The 6,575-nt window shown below is 45.2% G+C and overlaps 1 protein-coding gene across 6 annotated transcripts in view; it reads right to left on the minus strand.

Moving 5' to 3' along the window:
- IP6K2 (inositol hexakisphosphate kinase 2) overlaps window positions 1-5,522 on the minus strand; it is a 29,943-nt gene extending 24,421 nt beyond the window's left edge. For 2 of the 6 annotated variants that reach the window (XM_060110365.1, XM_060110359.1), the window contains exons 1-2: window positions 5,441-5,507; window positions 3,775-3,981 (exon numbers count right to left, since the gene is read on the minus strand). The gene's annotated coding sequence lies outside the window, so the exon portion shown is untranslated. Of the gene's footprint in view, window positions 1-2,849; window positions 2,989-3,774; window positions 3,982-5,440 lie in introns of all 6 variants that reach the window. The other 4 variants (XM_060110360.1, XM_060110362.1, XM_060110363.1 and 1 more) reach the window with 4 other exon arrangements.
- Between the last annotated feature and the right edge of the window lie 1,053 nt (window positions 5,523-6,575).

Consider the following 6,575-nt stretch of genomic DNA (forward strand, 5'->3'; position numbering starts at 1 on the left):
GTACCTCTCTGTAAGTTTTTTTGTTTTTTTTTTTTTTTTTTTTTGCGGTACACGGGCCTCTCACTGTTGTGGCCTCTCCCGTTGTGGAGCGCAGGCTCCGGACGCACAGGCTCAGCGGCCATGGCTCACGGGTCCAGCTGCTCCGTGGCATGTGGGATCCTCCCAGACTGGGGCACGAACCCGTGTCCCCTGCATTGGCAGGCAGACTCTCAACCACTGTGCCACCAGGGAAGCCCTCTCTGTAAGTTTATACACTTGAGTTGTACCACAAAATTATTTTAAAATCTCGCTGACAGGGGGCTTACCTGGTGGTCCAGTGGTAAAGAATCCGCCTTGCAATGCAGAGGACCCGGGTTTGATCCCTGGTCAGGAAACTAAGATCCCACATGCTGTGGGGCAACTAAGCCCACGCACCACAACTACTGAGCTCGCACGCCTCAGCTAGAGCCTGCGTGCTGCAAACTACAGAGCCCACGCGCTCTGGAACCCGTGCGCCACAACTACAGAGCCCATGCACCCTGGAGCTTGCGTGCCACAACTAGAGAGAAGCCCGTGCCGCAAGGAAAGATCCCACGTGCCGCAACTAAGACCCGACACAGCCAAAAATAAGTAAAATAATAAATTAAAAAATAAAATACAATAAAATAAAATAAAATCTCCCTGACAAGTTGAGGCCTGCCTTATACTTGGGTATAAATGGTATTTTACCTATCCTTGGTGTCTGCCTTCATCTGTAAACTAGTCGTGGTAGTTTTATGTAGATGCCATAAGGTGGGAACAAGATTTAAAAATCTAGCCTACTGCCTGGCTTACATGCAATGCACTCCTCAAACGTGAGCTGTCCTCCGTCCACCATTCCAGTTCCTACAAAAAGTCCAATGGAAGATGGAGGCCAGAGGGTGGACTTGACAGTATAAGTGGATGAGGGCATGTTAAGCCTGCACTTTTGTGAGGCGGATGAAGAAACGGGGCTTCCGCAACAGGTAGAGGAATGGAGTACCAAGGGACATCCTGCTTAGCTCTTTAAAAAAGACATTTTTAAACTGGTTACAAGTGTGATAAAATGACCACCATTATTAGTTTGGGGTCTCTTTATCCTGTAGATTTTCTTCAGTGCATTTTTCTATTCTTTCCACAAATAGGATCAGGCTCTATGTGTTGTTTTGCCTTTTTTTTTCCCAAGTAAAATCAGCTTTAGTTTTCTCACCTAACTTTAAAAAAATAGTGATAAAATATTCACAATATAAAATTTACCATTTTAACTATTTTGGGGTGTACAGTTCTGTGGCATGAAGTACATTCACACTGTTGTGCAATAATCACCACTATCTCCAGAACTTTTTCATCATCTCAAACTGCAACTATACACATTAAATAACAAATCCCCACTCTCCCTACTCCCCAGCCCCTGGTAACCACCATTCAACTTGCTGTCTCTACAAATTTGAGTACTCCAGTTTCCCATATAAGTAGAATCATTCAATAGTTGTCCTGTTTTGCCATTTCTCCCCCAACTAAACTATATGACTTAGACATCTTGCTACATCTGTCTATATATGAGTCTTTTTAAAGGCTGTATAATAGTCACACAAAATCATAATGTATTTATCGACTTCCATACTGACACTATTTCCAACTTTTTTCTTACCATAATAATGCAGTGAGCATCCTTGTATCTGTCTTTGCACACCTGTTAAGTATTTCTGTATGGAAAAGTCCTAGAAGTAGAATTGCTGGGAGCATAGATTTTAAAAGATTGCACCCATTGTTTCACTCTGACCCAACCTATGAAGTATGTGAGCCACTGGATTCTGGAGAACGGTGGTTACATTTTATGTTAGGAAAATTAACCAGGCAGAGAGACAAGGAAAAACCTGGCTTCAGAAAGGCTCTGACTTCAACTGCTGGGCAGGGGGTGGTGGAAAAACGTCCTGACAGCCCTCAGGTTCTAGGGCCACCAAGACAACAGGACTGCTATCTCCAGACACCTGTCTCGGACCTCTTTAATGTAACCTCCCCTACTCAGTGGCATACATGGCAGGGCACAGGGTCTCCTGTCTTCTCCACTGCATCCACAGAGCCAGCTGCCCTGCCCAGCCTACACAGAAGAACCAAGGAAGGAGGGGGAGAAGGTAAAGAAGCAGGACTTGGTAGATGGCGAAGTGTAGCACACTGTCCTTAACCCTTGAGGGAGCAACAGACCCCCTAGAGAATCTGAAACAACGGTGGGACTCTCCTGAAAATTCACACCCTCACTGAACTCTGCAAACAATTTGTGGAGTGGGCAACTATGGACCCTATCTTCAGAATCCCTGATTCAGGGAGTCAAATTAGAGGGATCAGTCAGATACTGAGTCTTCACAAGTCAGAAAAAGGATGTTTTGTTCATGAAGTCAGAAACAGCTGAGAAGATAGTGAGTTGAGCTGCAGACACTTAAATATAAGGGATGATAAAGCAATCAAGAAGAAATGTACAGCAGACAGCTGGAAGCAGTAGGAGTGAAGCTTGAGTGAACTTAACTTGAAAACAGATTTGGGAATTACCTACAAAGGGAAGGCAGAAGGCACCCCAAGAGTAATGTGCAAAGAAAGAAGAGCACTGGGTTGAGGCCCCCATAATTGTGAACAGCCTGTGAGCAGAGGGTGCAACGTCAGTGTGAGAGAAGGAGGTCTGTAAGGAGACAAGGAGCAAAACATCTTCATCCTCCTGGAGGTCAAGGGTAAGAATCTCCTCTCTGTTCCACATGGAAAATCTGGACCACATGACACAGAGGGAGGAGGAGGGTCTTGCACTGTGTGGCCCTATATATGTCCCTGACAGCCCTCAGAGTTCACGGTTTGGGGCTCACTTTTGAATGAGCCTTGGCAGTTCCAACACAACTTCTTCACTGAAAAGATATACAGGTGTGACTCCTTCAAACCCAGCCACCAGAGTCAAAAGGTCTCAAGCACAGGGCGTGATCAGCAAAAGCCAGCATATGGGAACCCCTATAGGATAAATGACAGTTGTTCGAACAGATAAATTACAAAACAGAGTAAGCATATATAAATTTAAGAGACAAAAGAGACACTTCAATCAAATGCCATATGCAGACTTTATCTGGATCCCAGCTTGAACAAACAACTATAAAAAAATAATGAGACAACCAGGGATATTTGACCATGACTGAATATTTGAAAAAAAAAATTAAGGAATTATCATTGTATTTTAGGCATAATAATGGTGTAAAAACCATGGATAGCTCTTTGTCCTAGAGATACACAATGAAATACTTTTGGATAATATACACTTTGGGGATAGGTTTCCTAAAAAAATTCCGTTTTTTTTTTTTTTAAAGGGGAGGGGAGGAAGGCAGAGTGTAAATGAAACAAGATTGGCTAGGAGTTGGTAACTGCAGAAGCTGGTGATGGATGGATGGTTGACAAACCCAAACCAAGTATCCATCATTTTAGGAGACTCTTTTCCTTCAAATTCTGAGGTAAACGCTAAATTCAATTTTGGGGGGAAAGGCCCCTTCCTTGCTACCAGAATATATTACAAAACACTAGTATTACTTGTTACTTTTATTACTTGGTATGCAAATAGGCAAAAATATAATTTAAAAAACAAAAACATGCTTTAAGATGTAATCACATGAAAGCAATCATCTACTACACAAAAATGTGTTCGATTTGTCTAAGGTGATCACCCCATTAGGTAAAACAACGTCACTTATAGGAAAAATTCTTCCCCAGTGCATCCTCTTTATGAACCAAACAATGGAAATTTTTCACCTCAGCAAGCTGGCCTCAGGGAGGCTCATCCCTGTTGCCTAGATACGGGTGATATCTCCCTCCGGAAGGCTCTGGCACCCCTTGCACCCCTCTGCAAAGAAGACTGGTTAAGGTTCATCAGTCAGTAGTTGTGCCTTCCTCACACATTCCACTGCTCAGACAGATATGGGGCTGGTATACCATGTACTTGTCTGTCACCTGCGAAACCTTGAAACAAAAAGAAGTCTATTACATTTGCTAAACTGGTTTTTACAGTTGTATCAACTCCAGTCCTAGCTCTCATCCACCTGATTTCTAACAATTCCTGAGAATTCTATTCTAAAGTCACAAAGCAGGTCAACCAACTGGAGTAACAGTTAACCATTCAACTGACTTTTGCCTCCAGAAAAAGTTACTAAGTGATCCACTGGCCTATTACGTCAATATGATAAAGTATTCATTTTGCTAAGTTTCTAATTCTGGTAGTGGTTAAAGTTAAAACAATAACAATACTGCCCTGAAACTTCTCGTTAAATACTTAACACCAGATTACAGGATGCAATTACACAAACTCCACAGCAGCAATCTACGTAAATAAGCATTTTAGTTCACTTAAAATGTTACCCTGCTAAAAATGCAAATACAGCAAATAATTAAATACTAGAATTCATCAAAACTACTGTAATCATGGCGCTTTATACAAAGTATCATAAAACTTGTGATCTGCAACATTTCTGTTACCACTTTTTAGAAGTTTCAGTACTTAAAACTATTTTTTCAGATGATTTTATCTTATTCTTGTTCTATGTACCTTTTGTTACCAAAATGTTTCATTCCAATCAGTGATTAGTTTTATTTCCCTGGTATTTAAGAGCACTAGATTTTACTGGTTTTTACATTTTCTTTTCACAACATTTGGACTCATTTTTCTGCAATTCGGCTTTAATATATGAAACTGAATAAAAGCCAAAAATGAAACAAATCATTAGGACGCAAAAGACAAAAAACAGTCTGTAATCCAACGTGAACGAAATGAAAGCTCCATCCATGGTGAAGCTTATCACTATTAAGAAGACGTCCCCGGATCCATTTTAGGACTTTTTGGGATAAGAAGGTTTGGTGTGCAGACTCCCCCACCAGACACCAGCTGACAAGCCCAACTGACATTCAACACTCAAAATGGCTCCACATCTGCCGGCCGCAGGTAGCCGTACCTGAGGCGTTGGGTTGACTTCTCCAGCCAAAGACTCAAGGAGACCCCCCGTCAATAACCCGGAAGATCGTGGACGCCAATGTACTGGGGAGACCCCCTCAATGACCCAGGAGATCTTGCCCTCCCCAATGACTGGAGACTTCAATGACAGGGGGAGATCCCGCACCACCAAAATATCCGGGAGACCCCCGCCCCCTCCAATGACCAGGGAAGATTCTGCCCGTCAAAACCAGGGGAAATCGTCTCTCCCCAATAACCTGAAGAAATAATGCCTCTCTCAAATGACCCGGGGAAATCTGGCCCCACCAGGACCCTGAGAGATCTCTCCTACTCCCATCATCGCGGGAGAGCCCCTCCCAAAAAACCCGGGAACACCCCTAATGACCAGAGACCTCGCTCCCCGACGACCCGGAGAAACCCTCCTCCAAAGCCCCTGGGGCGGTAGAGCGGTAGGCCAAGCAGAGCGGGCGTTACCTGCTACCTCAGCCGGTCCCGCAGAGCTTCCGTCCTATTGTTTCTCTCCCGCCAAGATGGCGGCCGCTGCGGCGAGCCCCGCCCCCCGCGCCTCACTCCCGGAGCCCCTTACTATTGGCTCACACCGGGAGCCCAGCTCGCGGACTGGGCGGCCCCAAAAGCGCTGTTGCTAGGGCGCCCGGATTCGTTGTAGTGGCTTCCGGAAGGGGCGGTGCATGGGGCGGGGTTAGCGAGAGGGGTGGAGTCTTGTCTGCCTCCATGGGAGAGAGTGGCCAAGGTTGGGTGGACAGGTGGGCTTCGAGCCCAGGGGTGCAATACGGGATGCCAGGGGTACAGATGGGTCAGCCAACTGTACCATTTTTCCTGGGTCCCAGCGATTTCCTGGGGTGCAGGACTTTTAATATTAACTTTGAGACAGTCTGCAGCAATCTGGGAAGTTGGTCACCCTAGCAGATGGATGGACAGAGGACCGGATGTGGCTGGACGGAAAGATGGACAAAAGAGTGGCTGTAGACGGTGGATAAAGGGCGGTTGTATGCACAGGTGGACAGATGACTGGATGTAGATGGATGGACAAATGACTAGATATAGAGGGGTGAACAGAGGAGTGGCTGTATAGTCCTTTGTGGACTGGTGGGTGACCCAGTGTCCAACCCAGGTTCCACCAAGCTCCACACTACAGAGCTTGTCTGAAGTCCGTTTTTCCTGGGCCCTGTGTGAGCCAGAAGGTCTCCCACCTGAGTTAATATCATTGTGGCTGGCAAAAGCAAGGGAGGATGGGAATGCTAGTGAGAGTGGGTAGAGCCTCCTACCTGTTCTCTGCTCTTTTAAAAAATCCCTGTGTGCTGGCAGTTTGCAGAGATGTGGATTCATGCATATACTCATTCATTCAACAACTATTTATGGAACACCTACGCTCTGTGCTGGAAATACAGCAGTGAACAAAAACAGTAGGAAAAAAAAAAAGCCTGCCCTTATGAGGATAGGCAGGAAAGATCTCCTGTGACCAGCTGATCTCTCCTCTCTTGGAAGCACAATCCCTGTGTGGCTTCCAGGGCCCTATGCCCTCCTGGTTTCCTCTGACCTCACTGGTTCCTCCTCTTCACCTTTTCTCTGTCTACACTATCACTCTCAT

The sequence above is a fragment of the Mesoplodon densirostris genome, chromosome 10 (assembly GCF_025265405.1).
Source record: "Mesoplodon densirostris isolate mMesDen1 chromosome 10, mMesDen1 primary haplotype, whole genome shotgun sequence".
In the NCBI taxonomy this organism is placed as follows: domain Eukaryota; kingdom Metazoa; phylum Chordata; class Mammalia; order Artiodactyla; family Ziphiidae; genus Mesoplodon; species Mesoplodon densirostris.